The sequence below is a fragment of the Culicoides brevitarsis genome, unplaced genomic scaffold (assembly GCF_036172545.1).
Source record: "Culicoides brevitarsis isolate CSIRO-B50_1 unplaced genomic scaffold, AGI_CSIRO_Cbre_v1 contig_5, whole genome shotgun sequence".
NCBI lineage: Eukaryota > Metazoa > Arthropoda > Insecta > Diptera > Ceratopogonidae > Culicoides > Culicoides brevitarsis.
In genome coordinates, this window is record NW_026973389.1 from 41,240 (window position 1) to 62,773 (window position 21,534).

General features: G+C 28.8%; 1 protein-coding gene across 10 annotated transcripts in view; it reads left to right on the forward strand.

Moving 5' to 3' along the window:
- LOC134836270 (trithorax group protein osa) overlaps positions 1 to 21,534 on the forward strand; it is a 70,040-nt gene that overhangs the window by 28,360 nt on the left and 20,146 nt on the right. Inside the window, exon 1 of one of the 10 annotated variants that reach the window (XM_063851496.1) lies at positions 7,635 to 8,034. The exons of the other annotated variants lie outside the window; for them this stretch is intronic. The gene's annotated coding sequence lies outside the window, so the exon portion shown is untranslated. Of the gene's footprint in view, positions 1 to 7,634; positions 8,035 to 21,534 lie in introns of those variants that run through there. 10 annotated transcript variants of the gene reach the window in all.

Below are 21,534 nucleotides of genomic sequence, written 5' to 3' on the forward strand. Positions count from 1 at the left end.
GTAACATCGAAAACATTTCGAAAGCAGCCACAGTTCACTATTCCACTTTTATGACATAAGACACAAAGAAAATTAATTCCATGAGATTGTTCCTCCGTACCGAGTTTCTAATTTATTCTATACTATGGCAAAAATTAATTTGAAATATCTCCATATGGAAATGTGTCTGACTTGAGGGAAATACTTTGCTGATTCTTCGTGCGACAACGGCAACGACAACGTCGACGACATCACAAAATATACAAAGTAATTATTAATGTAGGTTTTCTTTCTGCCGCTACACACACTGCTTTTGATAGGAAATTCGCTTCGTGTGCCGTAAGAAAAGTTTAATTTTCCTTTTCTGTGGATAATTGTCCTCTATTATTACGTACGAGAATGATGTTCGTGGTGGATGAGTGGATTACGTCGTCGTCGTAGTCATCGCAATTAGGCACAATTTCAATTAACTTTTTTTTTATCTCAGCAATTTTAAGGGTAATTGAACCCAAAAACCCTTTACGAGAGGCTTTTTTGTCGTATTGCATAACCACGAAAATCATTAACTCATCCCTCGCGTTGATGACTTTGCATCCATTCAATCATGTCGTGCACGTGCTCTAAATTTCACTCTCGTTCGCATGCATGCACAGACACATATATCGCAAAAGTTATCAAAGAACAATTTCATTATAATAACAATAAAATATGAACTACACGAAACCCATAACTAGACCATGCGGAACACGTAAAATTGTCTCTGTTGTTTTTTTTTTCACACAAAGACTGTAAAAGGGGAATGCCGGCTTTTTTCGTGTGTTGTTTTGCGGTCGTGTCGTCTTCTTTTCTAGATTTACGTAAAAAAAAAGTATGATATCAAAGTGTACATGTAGAGTAGCGGAGGAGTAATAACAACAACAACAATATCACCATCATCATCAACATTTTTCCTTTTATATATTTTTCTCGTTCGCATATTTTTTTTTTACACTCATTGGTGATCTCAATTCATTCATTCATTATCATTACCGGCTTTTTTGGTCTGTTTTTGTTTTTATTTTAATTCCTCTTTGGCGGTGCGTTCTTTACATTTGTAATAACTCCCGGTGTGCTTTTCTCGTCTCGCGCATACCTTTTTTTTATCAGATGAACGAATAAAAAAAATAAAAATAATAAGGAGACTGATTACTAATTATGTTTATTGCCATTGCTCTTGCTCAACATTTAATTTCCAAAGTAAAATATCAACTTGTTTAATTTGTTTTACGTTACATTGTCTCGTTTTGTTTACGTAAAATGTAGTGTAATGTTAGCAAAAAAGAAAAAGAAAAAAATAACGAAAGAATTGTAATAAATAAAATGGAAATTACGCTAATTACAGGATGTCATGACAGTAAAATGAGAGCATTGTTTGCTTTGTACCCCCATGTGAGAGAAAAGTTGGAAACTTTTTCGAATGAGATTTAGGTTTCTTAGTTAATTTTGAATTTTCTTTAAAATAAAAAGTCGGCCAAAAAATCATCGATAAAAGTCATAAGATTCATTTTTTTAAGAAATTAAGTTTTTAGAAAAAAAAAATTAAGTTTTTAAGAAAATGTTAAATTTTGGTTTTTAATTTGTGAAATCAATAAAAAAAAAAAATATAAAAATTGGCTTAACTTTGATTTTTGTTCTAGATCTTAAGTTTTTTTGAAATTAAAAAAAAAATAATAAAAAACATTAGAAAAATTTATTTGTCGGAAATGAATTTTTAACTTTAGGCAAAAAAAATGTTCTTTTAACATTTCCGTTTTAAGATTTTTTTAATAAAAAAATGTCCATTAAAATATGTTTTCACATTTTTATTTTTTGAGAAAAATTATTAATTTTTTAAATTAAAATTATTTTAAATTTTTTAAAAATATAGTATGAAAAATTCTAAATTTCTAAGGAAAATGTATTTCTTTTGTAAAATTTGATATTCGATATCCTTCTATTTTAATGTTTGGAAGTTCTGTGAAATCCAAAACATTTTTATCAACCTTAGATCAAATAAAAAGTAAAAAGGAAGTTTTTTTCCTTCCAAGTAAAAAGAAAAAAAAACGTGAATAAAAGAAAACTTACTGAAAAAGATTCCTTTTAAGTTCTTAAAAACCACTTTTAGTGACACACATGTTTTTCCACTTTCATCACCTCCACTATAAAAAAACACATGTTTTCCCTTATCTCTCCACGTTGCTGTCTTATTTGCGTGTCCTTATGTCACTTTTCTCACAATATAAAAATAATCATCATCAACATGTAACGCAAGGACAAAAGCACCTGTTTGAATAGTCTTTAAAAAAATATAAAATAAAAAAAAATACACATGCCTGTCATATATTGCAAGAATCTACGTTATTTACGGTGTGCAGACACATTATATAACGCTACTTCTATATACTTACTTTTAACAAGTAACATCATTATAAAACATAAAAGGGAACTTTTTTTTATCCCTGACTTCACTTTTGTTCATTCGAATTCGCAAATCATTAACGAACTTGAACATCATCATTCAGGATAACACCAATTATTTTATGATGTTTTTTTAATTCATAATTTTTTTTTCGGGGGAATCATCGTGAGCATTTTATTTGAATTGTTCATTATAAATAATGTGAATATTTAAAATTTTTATATTGCATTATTATAAAAATTATTACATGCAGCAACGACGTCCAATATAATAATTATTGTCGTTCATGCGAAATAAAAGTTATTATTTGCACATTTTATCTCTCGTACCCCAGCTGATTTTAATATCATTATTGTCATCGTCATTTTTTTTTATTTTCCAATATTCTGGACTCTGATGAGTTTTATTATGTTTTAAAAATATGAATATTGTATGAAACAGCCGGTCAGCTAGTGAAGTTGTATAAATATATTTTTTCAAAAAACTAAAAAAAAAAATGATTTATATGCGGTATTTTATGATGTTTATGACAGTTTTGTTGTGTAGCTTTTGGAAAAAATAAAAATAAAATACAAAAATTTATTATTGCATATTTTTTATGCGTCGAAAGTTTTTAATATGAGTTTAATTGTTATTTTGTTGTTGCATTTTTATGATGAATTAGAATTTTTGTACAAAATTTCATTGCATTTTTATCTCCTTTGAAACATTTAACGTCACATTGTCGTAACATATTGCATGTTAACAACTGCCGTGGTGGTGCCATGCCATGAATGAACATAACAACTCACATGTCTTGCAATGTTAGGTCATGACATCATCCTTTCGTCTCATTTCACTTCACATCAAGTGTGTGTCAAAGTGGAAAAATGTACTTGAAAAACTCACTTAATCCCTGTTTGATCCTTTGAATCGCCTTAAGAGCAGTTTTTTCTAGTTTTCGTGTGACAACTAGCGTTACAAAAACAAATCTGTGCAAAGGTCAGTTCAGAAATCCATTTGAAAGAAGTGTTCCAAGAAACGGTCGTAGGTACAAATAAGCCAGACACATCTCATTTGAATAGGTAAAATTGGCGCCACATGCCGTTGTTATGATGAACGTTTGCGGTACGGCAAAAATTTCATAGAAATAGCAAATATAGACACACAAAAAAGGTAGACAGGCAAAATTTCTGCCATAAGCCGACACACACACCAATTCTAGAACTTTTTGAATGTCAAATTTGTTGTTTGTCGTGTTTCGGAGATGGAAAAAGTGGATTTTTTCACGGGATCTAAATTTATTTCACGAAATTGGATTTTTAATATTTTTAAATGATTTAATTAAAAATTAATTCCAAATTATTTAAGTCTATTTTTAATTTTTTTTTTAAAAAAAAAAATAAAATAAAAATTATAAAAAATCAGAAACTTTTAGCATTTTGAGGAAAAATAATTAATTTTTTTTTGTCATGAATTTAAAAAAAATCGGAAACGAGGCTCAGTCTTGGACTTTTGGGATACTAGGATCAAAAATCCAGAAAAATTCTCATAAATTTCATATAATAATGTAAAAAAAAAATTAAATTTAGGTGAAAAAATTCTGGAAATTCGAAAAAAATCAGAATTTTGATCAAAAACGTATTTTCGAAAATCGAAGATCCCGCACTTTTTCCACCACCGTCGAGCGTGATTGTGTCTTCCTCCGATGACTGAAAAAAACAAAGCAATTTCATTTTATGCGGTACTCGATGTCTTATCATTACAGAAGCTCTAGAAGAAGAAATCACATACCGAAAAACAAGACAAAAAAAATTGTTTTTGTTTATCATCATCAACAACTCCCTTTTTGCAGCACCATCAAAACAACAGCACACACAAAATTTTCTTGTTGTTATTCATGTTTTTGATTGTTATTCCATTTTATGTCGGGCCATGTACATGCAAACAAATGAAATCAAATAATATTGTTTTCGTCATTTCATTTTCCTCTGATAAACAGATATATTATTGAGTGAGAGAATGAGATGATGATGATGCTGGGGATATTCATTCATTCATTCACAAAAAAGGAATATATATTTTTAAGTACATGCGATGTGTGTCTCTGTGTGTTTATTTGTTGCTGACACACTTTTATATTATTTTGCAAACATTATTTATAATACACGGTGACAACGGCGACGATGTTATTGTTGCTGCTTCTGAAAAAAAAAATATAAAAAAAAGGTATAAAATATTTTTGATGATGTTGTTGTCGTCAAAATGCCTTCTTACCGGCTTGTTTTTTTTTGTCATCAATTTTTTTATGGAACAATACTGCCGTTGATGAATGAATGAGTGAATGATGGGAATAATGAGATTCGAAACTTTGTTATGAATGAATGAATGTGTGCGGTCTCTAATGTTGAACCTAAAAAAAAAGTGTAAAAAAGAGAAGTAAATAATAATATAATTAGATCGTATACACGGGCAAGGAAATACGTGAAGCAAGGAATAAAAACAGAGAAAAAAAGTTAATAAAGAATGGAAAAGAAAGACGAATATTGCATCAAAAGAGATCCAATAGAGAGATATAATTAAAATGTATTTCTCCAGAGGCTTCCCCCGATTGTTGTGCATGCACCTGTGTCTACAACATGTGTGTGTGACTCATCATCATCATCATCATTATTCTACATGCCATGCCGGTTTTATTGAATTTTACGTAGATTTATTTTTTTTTCTCTTGTTTGGATTTGGGTCACATACAAAAAGTATGTGATGATGTATGGTTTGTAGAAATTTGTGCGAAAACGATGTTTGATCAGATGGATTCCTTTCCAGTGACAAATTATGATAAGATTGATTGACGATTTCTTGGTTATGAGGCCAATACAATGATTAAAAAACTTTTCGATTTTGTCCAAAATAATTATTTGACAAATTTTGAAGAAGTAATTCTAATATCGAGTACCTGAAATATAAGAAAATGTTCAAATTTTAGTACATTTTTGACCAAAGTTCTTTTAAAAAGATTAAAATTTCCATAAAAATCATTGAAAAATAAAATATTTCCATATCTTTTAAGATTTTTAGTGAAAATTTTCAGAGTTTTTGAGAAAATTATTGAGGAAAAATATTCATCAAAAAATTTTTAAAATCCTATTTACCTCTTAATTAATGTTTAATAGTTTAAGAAATCGAAAATATTTTTGACTTTTCAGCCTTAATTTCCGTGGGTTCATGGATCCTAGTATCAAACCTACAAAAAAAAAGGAAAAATATTAATCGGTCACGAAACTTCCACACAAAAAATTGTTATGTTATGCTTTCCCTTTTCATATTCTTTATTACCTTCAATCAATGTCAATGTTAAAAATACCACGAAAAAAACATTTCAATTTTTCACCCACATTTTCCTCTATCTCATCTGCTTTATCACGCCGTTTGTTGAGCGATTTGCCATTCCCGTGCATTTCGGATGCACAAGCACTATTAGTTCGAAACTAGTAAAAAGTAAAGTGCAGAAAAAAAAAGTACAAGAATAAAATTCACTACGCTACTACTGTTTGGTTTCGCAATAACTATGCTAAAATTTTTATTTACATCCCACATTCGTCGTTATGTATCTTCTCTTTCCCGGCTTAGTAGTACATAAACTAGTACTCTAAAAATTTCACATGAATTTATACACGATAATAATAAAAATACACAAAAAAAAATATATCGCATATACTCGTTGTCGTCCTCTCCATCCGCTTATGTACCTTTTTTAATGTAGAGTATGTGATACATAATATAAATAAAAAGTAAAAATACCGCACAGAGAGACTTTATCTATCAAAATCATCTGTTTTATATTATTTTATTTTCTTTTTGAACTTGTACTTGTTATATTAAAGGCAAGTAAAGTACATAATGTTTTTGGTGTGTGAGTTGTGTTTTTGTTGTTGTTGTTGTCGTGATACATAATGCGCGGGAGTGTATTTTATATACTTTTTTTTTTGTTATTTGATTAGTTTGTTGATAGTATCGAGTTAACGGAATGATAATAATAAACAAACTGTCTGTCAAATCAATAAAATTCGGACTAAGGATATCATCGATGTGTGTCATAATAAAGTCATTAACGTTGCTGTCCGTTTTATTGACCATATCAAAAAAATATGAACGGAAAAGGTTTCCTCCTAATGATGACACTTATGGCGCGCGACGATATAAGTGGCGATACCTACAAGAAATAAAAGCTAAACCAGCAAATTTCTATAATTTTATTACAACAATTTGTAACGTAAGATGAACAAGCAATTTTTTGCACAAATCAGTGACAATCGGTTGAACCGCAAAAATTTGAAAACCGATTGAATCGGTTGCGAATCGGTTCTCATTAAAAAAAAAGCAGCAAAGGACGATGCTGGACTGTTTGTGTCACTTCATCTTCAAAGTTGATGTGCCACAACCATTCCTCCTTCCGTTCCCATTTTTGTGTTGCTGCTTTTTTCCATCATCGTGCTGTTGTTGAATCAAGTTAAGCAAAATAATACTCAACTCCAGCAGCAGCAGCAAGCAGGCAAGCAGCAGCAACAACAAAAAATATTATACAGCAAAAAATAAAATAATATAAAAAAGAAAAATTGGAATGGAACGAAACGGATAAAATACATCAGAGCAGCAGCAGCAGTGTGTTGTGTGCTGCTCCTAGCTTGCTTGTTTTTTCTATAAAATAATATTATGTCTGTATATATGTATATATTTTTCATGTTGTTACGTACCATTTTATTATTATAATACGTAAAAAACCCACATAGATACACATTCACCGAGTACCATTCCATTCCACTTCACCTCGACTTAATTTTCTACCCATGTTTTTGTATCACTCGCTCTCTACGTGTTCCCTCGGTCGCTGTGTGTGTGTGTGATTACAGCTTCGCTTGTGTTGGTGCATTGTTACCACTACATTGCCAATCGTGCGCCTGTGTTGGTTCGTACAAACACCACTACAACGATGCCAGTGCGAATGTGTTTGTCATGAAAATGGTTGAAAATCCACAAACTACGTCAATGTGTGTCTCGGTGTGTGTATGCCGGTACGTTCGCACGTGTGTGTGTGTGTGTGTGTGTGTATAGAAATATCGAGTGAGTGTGTTTGCTTGCCTGTTCGCCTGCCTGCCTGCTTGCTGGCTTATGAAATGAAACAACCTACTACACAACGTCCGTCGAACAAAATATAATTTGAACAAACGCAGCAGCAGCAGTTAGAGTAAAGCAACCAACAATTTTATAATAAAAATTTTATTTCACGAAAGACTCGGCAGTATTTCGAGCGAAATTACTTGAAAGAATTGTCATAAAAATTCGTAGAAATTATTTAATCAGAGAAAAAGTGAATTTTGTGCGAGAGAAACACGTAAAAATAAAAGAAATCGCACGAAAATTATCAAGAAAAAAAAATCAAGAATAAATTGGAGCCAAAATTACAATAAAAGTGAAGTGATAAAAAATATTAAAAATTGTGAAAAATCCAGTGAATTAAAAAATATTTCATTAAATGAAATAAAATCGGTCTTGGATACGTTTTAATTTAAATTAAAAAAAAATATAAAAAAAATAAATTGAAATGAACACAAAAAAATATTGAAAGGAAAATTTTAAAGGTGATTAATAATTATTTAAAAAAAATAAATAATATTCATTTAAATTAAAAAATTATTAATAAAAAAACTAGCTTTTATAAATCATTCATGAAAAATACATAAAAAAAAAGTACTAAAGAGACATTCTTATCATTTTAATCTCATTCACCGCCGGATTTCAGTAAAGTGTGCATTATATCAAGTTTGTGATAATCTCCCGATCATTTCAGTGAAAAAATTATCAATTTCCGCGCATTTTTCGGCAATTTGTGTCTTTGATTACCCGTGCCATGTATCGTCCATACAACGTGTGTATTCTAGTATGACACACACAAAAAATGTCAAATAAATGGCCATCCAGAAGAAATAATGTTCAAAACAATCAAAATAAAATGCAGAAAACAATATCTAATCATATGATCCAATTTACCCGGTTAATATGCGAAAAATATTTGTGTAATATGTTGTTTTTCTTTTTTCTGTAGCCACGTACCTTATGTACATATGTACGACTTGCGTGTATATACGACGGTCTTATGTACCTGCATACGGAATGATATTCGCGCACATGGCATTTCTGACAAGCAATATAGCGGAAAGTGTATTTTTCTGTACATAAGTGAAATGTATATAATTTTAAATTAGATTTTTGCATATTTATTATTTACTTTTCGTTCGCGCGATTGTATGAATGAATATTCATGCAATTTTTTTTTATTTTTTTTATGATGAAAAATTATAAGAATTGCAAAAAGAGCAAACCAGAATTCATTTTGCATGATTGACTTGCATCCAAATTCTTATCAGATTTCATTTTTGGCGCGAAATCCCTTTTTCATGTATTTCTTTCTTCTTCAAAAACCACACATCGTACCTTTTTTCATCATCATCCAATACACTCGCACAACATGTGCCGGTAAAATGTGTGTAAATAATGAGAAATTCACATGTTCTCGGATGAATATATAAGAAGCAAAATAACAACAACAAAAACCTCTCGACGGCTGACAAAACTGACACACACACAAAATATATACCTACGGAGAAAATTGAAAATATCCAATTTTATTTTATCCCGTCCTTCGTTTTATGTTGTGTGTGTCTGCCATGTGTTTGCCCCGATGATGATGATGATGATTTTTTCTCATCTTCCGAAATGCGGGTACCTACGAAGTAATATAATATAAAATAATAAGGATAAGCAGGAAATGTATCTACAAACCTATCAATACGGATGTTGTTATTATTTCATAAATTTTTTTCCATAATTTTTTTATGTGTCTGCGTCTTCAAATCAGGTAGAAAGAGACACAGGTACACGAGAAATTTGTTTATTTATTATTTTGGGTGAGTCAGTGATGATAATAATCCACAACAATAACATATGATTTTAATCTGTTTTATCATTTATCAGTCTTTGAGGTTTTTATTTTTAAATAAATCAAGTTTTTTTGCGCGATATTTTATTTATTGCTCATAAATTTTAGAGTTTTCGTCCTATTGATGTCCCTGAAAAATAAACGGAAAAAATATATAAAATCCTGAAAAATAAAAAAAAAATTTTTGTACAAAAAAAAATTTTTCAGAAAAAAATTCTAAACTTTAAAAAATTTGGTTTTACGAAATGTAAAATTTTTACCAGGAAATATTTTTTGCTTATTGGATTTCATTTCTAGTGCATTTTTTATTAATTTTTGGTCATAAAAAGTGTCGTCACTCCGAACTAGGTCATGATTAAACGTAATATCATCAACATGCTCATTATTATTAAAGAGCTAGACCAAAATTATTTATTATGCTGCCAAACAATAACTGAAACTCCAACACATTAGTCTTTTGTTCTCGATGAAAATTCCATCCTTACGCATATCGCAGACCCAAAATATGTTATTATTATTTACATCTTCCGCATGATAGTAATAAATATTCATACACTCCACTCCACTTGTCCTCCTCCTTCTCGCATCACAGCGAAATAATATAAATGATAATTATCATAATCGTTTTCATACGCACGTACAACTTACACTTACATGTGGAGAAAACGGTAGCAGCAAAATGGTAAACACATTAATCATGTACTTATTATTGATTTTACAAACAAAACACATCGTAACACATGTACCTTTAAATGATTCATATGCACAAGACTACACGAGGAAAGTCAATTTTATGTATAGTCGCTGCTGCCGAACAATGTATGTAAATGTAAAACATAACAAGGAACATTTATATCCTTTTAATCATACGTAAAATTTATATATTTATACACTCTGGCAGACAATGAAATATCTCTTCGATGTGAAACTCATGCAGAGACCAAAATGCACGTAATATACGGATTAAATTGTTTAAAATTATATTCAACGTTGTTTTCTGTTCTCCACACATTTTCGCATCTGGAGAATTGATTTACAGGTGTATCATCGTTACGTAATGAAATTCTGTACGGTACCTGCATAAATATAAATTTGTAAAGGAATTACTTCTATAAACTTTTTTTTTGTATATTTTTTACACCGAAAAAAAATTACGTAAATTGGGTCAATGAACCATTTCAGTTTTTCTGTGAAAAGAATTATATACTTATCTAATGAATGGACCTTAGAGACTTGAATATTAAAAAAAATATTTGTTTTCTGAAAAATGGTACTAAAATATTTTATCATGAATTAAGTGATTACATTAAATTTTTTTTTAATTTTAATTTTAGGCAAAAATAAAAATACCTAAATATTTATTTATTTTTTTAAGATATTGAACGTGATTAATTAATAAAATTAATAATTTTCAATTTAATTTAGGTTTTTTTTATTCTCTAAAAACTACTAAAAATTAATTCAAAATTAAAGAAAAATCTATTTCTAATCTGTTCAAATTCTTTAAATAAAAAAAAAATATATTTTTTGTAAAAAATATTAAGTTTTAGAAAATCAAATAAGAAAATTTTTGAATAAATAAAAGTTCATAAAAAATAATCCAAATCCCTTTATTATTATAAAAATAAATGAAAAGGGTGTGACAATCACCATCATCATCATCTTGTCAATAAACGAATAATTTTCCGTAAACCTACGTCAAAAAAAAAATTCTCAAAATACACACGGAATCAATGTCAAGGTAATTTTAATAATAAATAACGGCAAAATATTTATTATTAAAATGTATGCACGTATAAACAAAAAGTTCAACAACTTATGACATTGCACCTTAATACGAAATATAAAAAAAAATTGTTGCATAGATCTGTTTATGTACCTACTGCAAAGTACAAAAATAGCAAACCAATTGATAAATTTATATAAATAGAAAGGTATTTCACGAACTTACATTTTCATTTATTTTATGAGACTGTGCCTATAAATTTTTACAATAAACGTATATATAGTTGCGATTTGTTGTGTTTTTACGCTTTCAAAACAGATCGACGTCAGTAAAATATTTATTTAATAATACATTGCTACTATGTTACGTAATTGCATTTTACGTGATTTTTTTGTATTTTAATGAGTTTATGAAGTAAATCCCAAGTTAGCAGGTAATTTATTCAATGAGAGTAAAGTGGTGGACAATTAAGTTATTTTTGCCACTATCATCTAATTATCTCAATCATCTCTCAAAGGACATTAACTGCGGCTACCTGTCTGACACCAAACAACATAATTTGATTTAAATAGTAATAATTACAAATCATAAACATATCTCCTTTTATCGGGTCATTTACCATTGTCCTGCCATTTAAACACATTCGGTAAACAACATCCCTTTATTAATTATGGATATATGTTTAAACAAAAACAGGATACAATTGTTCCCTCCGTATCTCTCATAGTTCAGTTACTAATATCGGTATAAAGTTTTTAGAAACGATGCAATTTAATTACTTTTGTAAAATACCAACAAATTAGTGTGTGGAACATTGTAACAAGCAAAAGTCTTTAATTATGCATGAATGAGGTTCATTGTAACTCGTTACGATATATATTTGTAATGTGAGCTGTGCTCGTACGGAGCTAAATGAGTGTCAATTTGAATAAATTTTGATTGCTGCGTGTGCACACGAATAATTTATGGAAAATGATTAGAACTGTTAGTTTTCAAAGTGGGAGATTGAAGAAAATTGCGTCCATTCAAAAACTTTGCTCCATTAACGACTCAATTATTATATCTAAACTTTTTTTACTAATTTTCTCTTTTCTTTTATTTTCTAGGTGAGTCAAGTTCCGATATCATCAGATTTAAGACTTTTTGCGGTAAGACAGTAATCCATTTAAATGTTGAACGAGCAATCTATCAGAATGAAAGTCAAGACGAGACAAGACATGACATTGTTTTAATTAAAGTAGATATGTTAAAGGAAAACGTAAATTATTCATTCGGTCCGTATAGTATTATTTACTTGCATCTCAGAATTAGGATCACCGCAGATACGGAGAGACAGCAATTTGCATAAACTTTAATAACGATAATGATGTGGGTGGGCAGTGTCGAGATTTGCATGTCAAGTTAACAAATTATTGCGTTATTTGGCAGATTTGGTCGAGTTTTGATCTGAAAGACGCATTTTTCGACCACATTTACTATTTATTTCGTGTTAACTGTGATTTTTGTTTAAAACGACTTCATTATGAAATTTCATTGATGCCCAAATGGTGAAAGAACGAGACTGATGAGATTCTCTGCAGACTATAAAACACATTTGCAAGGCTTTTTCAAGTCGGGCTTACAGTTTTGGAATTGAAGGAATTGACCTGCCAATTTAAAGATGTTTTCTATCATGTTTTAAGTTTGATTTTATTATGTTTTCATACGATTATAATGATAATGACAAGAAATTTTGCTATTTTACCTTTTTAAAGCTATCTACAGAGCTTAATTCTTCGAGATTCAATCAAGATTTCTTAATTAAAACATTTTCATCAAAGTAAATTGTTCAACTTTAAAGAATTTACTTGAAAATTGACTTCTCGATACTTCACCTTTAACAAATAAACATCAAAAACAAGTGCATGTATCTGCCTTGAAGCTAATATCCACTCATTATTATGTTAGCTGTACAAATATTTCGCATACCACTCGCACATGCATGCAAAACACATTCCACCGCCGCATCTCCTTTTCCTCCCTTGTATGCCGCTAATGCAATATGGCTGATGCACTTGGAAGAAAGCGGCTGCAAACGACACATACATCGAATAATTATAATAATCAAAATGATAATCATGTCTTTTGTGTTGTGCTTGTTAACTGAATATTATGCTAAGTAAACATAATTTTTGGGTGGCATTAGGCGGAATTAGCGCTAGCGGAGTGGGATATCGATCGGTAGTGTGCATGCCAAAATGGGAGATAAGGAATGAGAAGGTGTGTTTCCGGAATTTAATTCAATTTAATCAATTTCAAAGGAAATCGCCGACAAAAGATTAGAAGCGGCAACTTGATAAAAAAAAATATGGGACAAAATTTGATTTATTTACTCAAATGCCGGCATTATTATCTTTATTTAAAAAAAAAAAAATTAATAATAAAATCCACACAAGCCGTTGCCGTATAGATACAATGAAAAAAAAATAACAATAATAAAATAATGTTAATGACCTTTTTATATAATAATGAGAGATATAAATATTTTTTTTTTATTTATTTTTATATATTTACACACTCACAGTAGGTCACACATATAAATTTAGACGACCTTGGTAATGGATATTAATAGGTTTTAATTGAAAGAACACATTGAATGACTACTTCACATGTACCGTGTGCATTATTATTATTATAATTTTATTGAAAAATTTTTAAACGAAAAAATGGGGTGAGACGCAATTAAAGAGCAAGAGAGTAAATGACTGACTAGACAACAACTCATTACGTTCTTATACAACAACAACAATAATAATAATAATAATAGCAGTTAGTTAGTGTGACAATGAATCCCCTTTTCTTCTTTTATTATTGTTTTTATTTTGCTGCATTGTTATTGTTGTTGTTGATAGTGAATTGGCTGCGACTCGAGTGAGTCATGTGACGTAAAGTACATAAGAAACAGCTGGTTTTGGTTTTCTAAATAATAAAAAGTACATAATATAAATTGTGTTATTGCTCCCTTGTTGTCCTCGTCTCTCGCTCTCTTTTAATATAAAAGTATAACATTACACACATGTATGCCCGACGAACAGCAGGTAGCAACGAAAAATCATCTCATGTGTAAATATTTTCCACAAACTCACATTTCTTTTGTCGTTGTTGTTGTTGTTGTTGCTGTTATGCTGGCTTTGCTATGTACAACCACTCGCCGCCGCATATTGAATAAATTTCATTCATTCATGTTTTTGTTATCATCGTATACGGGAGGCGAAAAAAGGATTCTCACACGTTTTACCTTTTTCATCAGAAATATTTTGAACACACACACACAGTCAAAATCAACAAAAGTTTTGTGTGCTTTTCTAAATGAATGAATGAATGAAACACGACTAAAACATAAATAGTGTATATCCGAGTATGAAATAGATTTTGTGGTTTGCTTTATAAATGCGTCGTAAATTGTTCTCTCTCGCATTTACTATTCAGTATTTCAATTTTATATTATTATTTTCTAAATAAATGTGTGTTTGCTATCATTTTCCTCCGTGTTGATCGACAAATGTTGCATTTTACTCACTGGATATGGCTTATCAGTGTTGTTTTATGTGGATTATTGAACATATATTTGCTGCGGCATGTACATCGAGAGTCATAAATGTAAATATTTAGGATAAACAACATTAGGTTTATCTTTGATTGTTGTTGCCAGAATAATTTCAGCCTAATATCATTGCCATATTTTACACTTTAAAACTTTTTTTGGCAAGAAATTGCTTTAAAATGCGGAAAAATCGATATCAACCCCTTTTTGTTTCGTGACAAATTGCTTGGATTTGATGCTTTTATTAAAGTAAAGCCCCTGATTTTAGAAGATTTTCAAGTAATTTTCTTTTGAGGGTAATACAATTGTAGAAAATGTTTAAGATTTCCTCTTTATAATTTTTTTGAAGGGATATTGAGTATCAAATATCAGAAATTTGTACCATTTTTGAACAAAATATTATAAAACTACTTGAATCTCTTTAGAAAAAAATAATAAATTTTTCTTAATTTTCATAATTGCTGCACAAAAATGTTTAAAAATTGCAAAATAATATTTTTTTTCGGGATCCTTATTAATTTCCCGAAATAAGATTTTAATATTCTAATCCAAAATTATACAAAAATTCAAAATTAAGTCAATTTATATAATTTTTCAAGTAATTTTTTAATAAAAATATTGAAAAATTAAAATTTTCCTACTCGTTTTCCTTAAAACTTCAATATTTTTTCATTATTTTCTAAAATTTTACGAGAATTAAGTTCTTGCAATTTTTGCTACCACTGTAAAATCCTTTTTCTGCTAATTTTTATTTAAAAAAAATATTTTCAACTATTTATCGGCCTAATTTTCCGTTAAAGAAGTGCTTTACGTGCGAATCAAATCTCTGAAATCACAAAAGAAGAAGCTCCTCTCAAACTTTATCTCATGAATAAATATTTCCTGGCTAAAAACCACATGATTTCCAGCAAATATTTGTCTTGAATTATTAAACCACATAATAATAACACACAAGATCTAACATAAAACACATAAATTATTGTACTAGAGACCAAATAAATACGGTTTACCAAAGCATGACAACAACAAACTCGAAGACACAAACACACAAATTATGAAAATCAAGTGAGGAAATCAAAATCTATGCCAAATAATTTAATTCAATCAATATGTATGTACGTAAAATGCGGATCGTACAGCATAATCATCATCATAATAAAGATACGATATTTTATTCACAACAAAATATTCACAAAGATTGTTTAAATACTTTACATTCCATTCCACGATGTTGTTGTCGTCGTTACGTTAAAAGTGTTGTGTAAAAAATTCTTTTGATTCACAAAAAAAGATAAATAATCCAAATAACAGATGATTCTTTTTTATTTTCGTCACAACTCACAACAACAACTTGTCTTCAGCAGTGAAATTCCGGTTTTTTAGATTCCCTTGCAAATTTGTTTGTTAATTTTTATTTACATTTCTAACAATCGTAACATAATTACTAAATAATACATTACAATTATATTAGTTTTGTTGTACCCACACAGACTGAGCTAATCGAGTGCAGTCATTAATGTGTCTGGCAAAGCGTGACTCGGTCATAAATTGCTTGTTATATTGTTTGATGTGGTTGTTGTTGCTGTTTTTTTTTTGCTCACTTTTTTAATGCATAAATAATAGCAATGTTTGTGTGTGTGTTTGTTTAAGCATGGACCATGTAAATATACGTAACAAGTTTAATATTTGTATAAAATTAGTATTTAGTAAATGCAATTTTTGCTACACTTATTTATGTGTTTTTGTGCACAGCGACCTACAAACGTAACGCAATGATTTTGTGTTGTTGCATTATTGCTAAAAAGTCATTAAGTAACATTAACCTTGTCATGAATCATGAAAGAGACATGATTTAGTTAGAAATTCTGTTTTACTAATGAATGAATAAATAAATAAATGATAATGTTTGTGAATTTATAATAAATAATAATAATTTTATGTGGAAATTTTTAATCAGCTGGAACTTTATGACGTCAATTTTCGTGATGTAGATTAAAAATTAGTTGTCTTATCATTTTTGCATTAAAGTTTGAATTTTTACGGTGATGGAAAAAGTGTCCCAGTACCCTTGATAAGTAAAAACTTAATAGAAATGAGGAAAAATAAAATAATTGAAATTGAAAAATTCAACGTTTTCACAAAATTTTGGAACCGACAAGAGAAAAATTTTATTTTTAAACAAAAATTTTAATTTTTAAATTTACTTAAAATATTTTCGAATATTTTAATATTTTTTTTTAATATTTGTGTTTAGAAAATTGTTAATTTTATCTTGAAAAATGTAAGTTAATCCCAGGAAAAAATCCTTTAACTGTTTTTTTTTAGTTTAATCTTCAATTAATTATTTTTCGTTAAAAAAATAAAAATACAACAAAAAGTTATTTTAAGTTACATGATTTTTTCGCTATATTGTAATTTTTATGAATTTTAAAGAAAGATAAATCTTGTAAAAAATGTTCTGTTTAACCAGAAGAACATATAACGCAAGAAAGGTTAATGATTTTTCACTCTCTTTTTATATTTGAATACAATCAGTAGAAAAACACACACGAAACACTCATTTCCATAAAATATACAAGTTTTTGCACATTAATGTTAAAATTTTCTGTATATAAAGTACATCGCATATCGGAATAAAACATAACAAAACACATCTGATATAGGCCAGACCACATTATATTGAATATTTTTTTCAATAGATCAGCTGTTTTTTTTTCAATAATCATATTATACTTTGTAACATTTTATACATAATAATTATATAAGTATATACAATGTTGTCAAAGAAGGTTGTACAAACAAACCCTTTTCTCATTATATTATTAAAGTTTAAAAAAGGAAGTAGAAAAGAAATTTTTCCCACACCTACACATTTTTTTAAAAATATAAAACACAAGAAACATGCCTGTCATGAATGAATTACGTTACGTGGTTTGTGTATTTTTTCCTTTTTTTTCGTTCTTCTTCTTTAAATGTAACGTGGTGTAGTACCGCTACTAGAAATGTAAGAAGCGGCAACTTATTTGCTCTGCATATTTTTATGTCGAACCGTCTCTTTTATATATTTTTTTTTATATTTATATACAAAATGTTCAATGTCATGTGACGTAATGATAATAATAATGTATACATAAGGAAAGGGAAAAAACTTTTTCAAAGGTGTTTTTTTTTGCTTCTTCTTCGTCATCTTGTTATGTATATAAACCGTATAGAAGTTTTTAACAAACTAACTCTTGGAAGTCAAACGAAAGTGAAATTTACTTTAAAATGTTTTTCTTTCACAGTTTTTTTTATGAATTCATAAATATACATCTTTAATAAGAGTGTTTAAAGGAAAGGGTAAAAATAATAATAACAATAATAATGAGGAAAAAAACACAGAACATTAAAAGGGCAATCGACTGTTAAATTTAAATCCCCTATTTATCCGTGTTTTGTTCCCATTTCCCATGTATTCAAGCATTTTCCATGAAAAGAAGTTTAAAGTGTACATATATACCTTATATAGATATATAAATATGAATGAATAATGAATGATACATATAATGTCTGGTATTGGTATTAGAGCAAAAGATTTTGCCGGTCCCGGTATTTTACGTGTATATTTTGTTATTGTAACCATGACCTTTGTCTACAATAATGATCATCGGCTTTATATTATTGGCTATACTTAGGATTTTTTTTTCTCTCTCACACACAATAAATGTGAGTTATTGTGTTGGATGCCGGCATTGTTTTGCTCAAATATGTATCTTGCAATAAAAATAAATAACATCTGATCGCGAGTCGCATCATTGCACAAAGCAATAAATAGACCGTACGACGAGACAGACACACCTCCAAAAAATAATTGAACGAAAATTAAAAGGTTGCAACATAATTAGCGAGCAATAGAATGGAAATATTTTCGTGCTATTAGTTAGCTGCATCGTCATATATATATAATTACTGTATTTTCCCTTTTATGTTTATAATTACACCGTTCAACGAATTTTCCCGATTTGCTTTAATAATTCTGAAACAAATTGGAAATTATAGAGCACTAAAAAGTATTTGGTCAATTTTTTTTATTAAAAGGGCTTTTTTAATCATCTCTTTTTTTGTCAATTGTCCACATTTTTTGATTGAATAGTGTAAAAAATATTTAATTTCTGACAATTTTTTGTAAGAAATTTGTGAGACTTAGACAAAAGCTGAAAGTTTCAAAATTAAAAAAAAATAAATGTTTAATTTATTAAAAAAAAAATTCTTAAATTTCTTGAGAAAAATGATCAAAATAATTATTAAAAATATTTTTAAATAAAAAAAAATAAAATTACAAAATTTGACAAAACTCGAAAAAAAACTCGAAGCTAAAATTCGTGTTAAATATTTTTCGTCCTTTATAATTTCCAACAACTTTCAGAAATATTAAAGCAAGTCGGTAAACTTTGTTAGACAGTGTTGTGGTAATTATGCTGCTTATGCTTAGAGGCACGACTAATATAGAACAAGCGATTAGTTCAGCATAGGTACCTTTCATACATGCACAAAATTTGCCTAAATCATTTTTAATTGCATGAAATAGAACAATTAGTGCACATTCTCTCGCATGCTTCTGCTGCTGCTGCTGTGTTACATCAACAAATACATTAAACAAGGTTAGAATGCCGGTATTTTCCGAAAATAAATTTATCGGTCAAATATACAAACATTCGTAGTGGGTTAGGTTAGACAAGGCAGACATGTGATAGACTTGAATAAACATAAGTTTAAAAGGAAATACAAACAAACAAAAAATATTTCACAAAATCACTTGTGACTCACTTTTTTGTTCTTCTTATTTTTATTTTTATCGTGGAATGGTAAAGTTTTTTTTTTTGTATATAAACACGAGTCAAAAGAATTCCAGTGTAAAAAAAAAGTTTTAATTTTATTTTTAAACATTATTTTTTTTTTCCTTTTTACTATTTTTTCGTGTATATAGTATGTTGATGATGGCAAAGGAAGACCCGAGTGTATTAAAAAAAAGCACAAGAAAAGGGGATGAAAATATTGTTTTTGTTCCGTTCCATAGATATATATAAATTTATAAAGTGTGAATGAATGCCGTCACAACTTATGTAATGTATATATGTTAGGAAAGAAAATGATAATAATAACACTCGGGTTCTCTTTCTTTAAATTCTTTACATAAGAAGCGCAACAAACACACGGAACAAGTGTCAAGGTCGTTCATTTCTTTTATTCTTTTTCATTATTTATACTTTTTTTTATGTACATCATATACATACTTTACTTTCCGCTTCTGCTGTTTTGTAACCTACATCTTATGTATGTTGTATATAACGTTCAATCGGTCTGCTGCTATTATTGTTATTATTATACATAAACATAAAATCCTGCATCGAACACATGTTTGGAGAGATATGGAAACAACGTGGAAAAAGGAGCAGCAAAAAATAACATGAATTGACAATATTCATGATAACCGCACGTTATGTTATATATGATGTTAAAGTATGCGATGCGTTGTGTGTCATAAAAAATATATGCGAGAGATTCGGATGTCGTGCCAGCAGTCATTCAAGTTTGTTTAGATAAAATTTTATGCAGCACGAAGCGCATCGCGGATTTTGTTTTGTTATCTTTTTGCACACATTTTGCATTCAAAAATATACATATATAGGAAGAGGTGCACATGTCGATGATGATGATGACGATAAACAAGGATGTCTGCGTTCTAATCTGGTCAAGGTCGTCTCTGTTCGCGAAAATAGAGATTAAAGTCAATATTGAATGATGTCAATTTTTATAATCACTTCGCGAATCAAAAAAAAAATTAATTAATATTTTTTTTTGACTTGATCTAATTTTTAAAAAATATATTATTATTTAAAAAAAAAAATTAAAACAAAAAATTCTTAAAATAATTATTCAAAATTTTTTTAAGACAAATCAGCTCAAAAAAAATTAGTGCTGAAAATTTTTTTGATTTATTTTCAATTTATTGATATTTTTCCAGTTCACAAAACAAGTTTTTTTTTGGGATATCCCTCACTCCACTTGATTTTATTGCAAAACGAATGAATCATTTTTTTATGACGCGACGCGGTCGTTGTCGCCGTTGTTTATTATTATCAAGATATCTTTTTTAATTCACATTATTTATAATAATAATGCTTACACATTAACTACTATGGCTATAAATATATCGCTCGCACACAACAAATTACCGCCTTATATACAAAGAAAAAAAAATTATATATAACAATCAATAATAAAATAAAATAAACGATAAAGCGAAAAAAAAAATACACGACATCAAAAAAAAAACATACATAATTTTGTTTATTATATAATTTTTGTGTATTTTCTTGGGCAAGGTCAGGGAACTGTGTGTTTTTTTTAATTTGTTATTTTTTTTTTGTTATACATTATTTTTTATGTCTCGTCTGTCTGCGCCGGCAACACATTTAATAGACAATCAAAAATTCAATTGAAATCGATTTTTTTACGATTTTCTCAATAAAAATAAGTACAGAGTGATTATTAGCGAAGCAGTGAATGAAAATGGCACGTGACACCGGTTTTTTCTTCTTCTTCATCTTCATGCTCAATGAATAAATGACGACGAAACACGAAGATATCGATTTCTTTAATTTTTTATTATTATTCCTCGGATTGTATTTAAAGTTGTCTGTATTTACATTAAAAATATAAATAAAATTATAATCAGCTGTTTTGCTGTCTATATGTTTCGCCAGATAAATACAGCTCAGCTCTCGCAATTGAATAAATTACTTTTTTTTCGCATTTTCTATATATAACATTTATATTTTATGTACTTTGTA